At 47.9% G+C, this 1013-nt stretch overlaps 1 non-coding gene across 1 annotated transcript; it reads right to left on the bottom strand.

Moving 5' to 3' along the window:
• Window positions 1–707: 707 nt before the first annotated feature.
• On the bottom strand, window positions 708–811 carry LOC134389799 (U6 spliceosomal RNA). Its single transcript, XR_010024771.1, has one exon. It is a non-coding gene; the product is annotated as a U6 spliceosomal RNA (small nuclear RNA).
• Between the last annotated feature and the right edge of the window lie 202 nt (window positions 812–1013).

Raw genomic sequence — 1013 nt, 5'->3', positions numbered from 1 at the left:
ATAGCCACATTTCCTCCTTCTTCCAAGGGCTTTCGGCTCCTGTATCTGCTTAGAGTACTGTTGCAGGATACGCAAAATGTGGCATAATCTTGCCCAACTACGCCAATTTGTCTGGCTACTGCAAGGGCTACTGCGAGGCTAAGGCTGATGTTGTGAATCCTACTCATAGCACCAAATGAGCTCATAGCTCTTAATCCTGTTCATGACGCCAATTGCAAAGCTAGGCAACCATGCTAGTTGTCGGGACTCTTTTACCTGCCAGTAATCCTGCACCGACTGGGCCGATTGTCGAGCTAGGGCTAGGTTTGAAGCTCCCAGACCCCTCAAGCCCATTCACAGACTGGGTCACAAACCCTTCACATGCCAGGCTGGGTCACCAGACTCCTTCACACAGTTCTATAAGCTAGGCAACTGGCCACATGGTCCTTGGAAGCTGCAGGTTTGGAAAAAACAAGGCTGTGCAGCGCAGGCACCTGAGGCAGTAAAATACCAGCCAAAGCAGCGCTGTGCGGGCACACTCACTCCACCCACACAATGTTTACCAAACTGCCCTGAACTGGCTCCAAGGTGAGGGGAGCCTGACCAAATTGTTCCATTTTCCCAACAGCATCCCCCCAAACCAGAACATGGCCTCACGTAGCCACAGTGCGATGACCAAAATCAGGATAGGAAAATCCCTCAACACAACTTAAAAAAAAAATTTTTTTACAAACATTGAACGCTTCATGAATTTGCATGTCATCTTTGCGCAGGGGCCATGCTAATCTCTGTACAGCTCCAATTTTGGTGAGTGTGCTGCTGACGCAAGCACAACATTGACACAATTCTGTAAAACCTACAGCAAACCCTGTCCAGATTTCACCAATTGTCCAGTATTTTATGGTCGACCTCTACCCCTCACCAAGACCCACAGCACCTCTGGTTGCCGTGTCTCTTTAGCCTTCTCTAATCAGACAAAACATTGGCATATTTGAAAAGTGCAACCTAATTATTTTGAAGAATGTCTCTCAGTT

The sequence above is a fragment of the Cynocephalus volans genome, chromosome 10 (assembly GCF_027409185.1).
Source record: "Cynocephalus volans isolate mCynVol1 chromosome 10, mCynVol1.pri, whole genome shotgun sequence".
Classification (NCBI taxonomy): domain Eukaryota; kingdom Metazoa; phylum Chordata; class Mammalia; order Dermoptera; family Cynocephalidae; genus Cynocephalus; species Cynocephalus volans.
The sequence above is the reverse complement of the archived record's forward strand: the minus strand, read 5'-3'. Positions and strand labels throughout refer to the sequence as shown.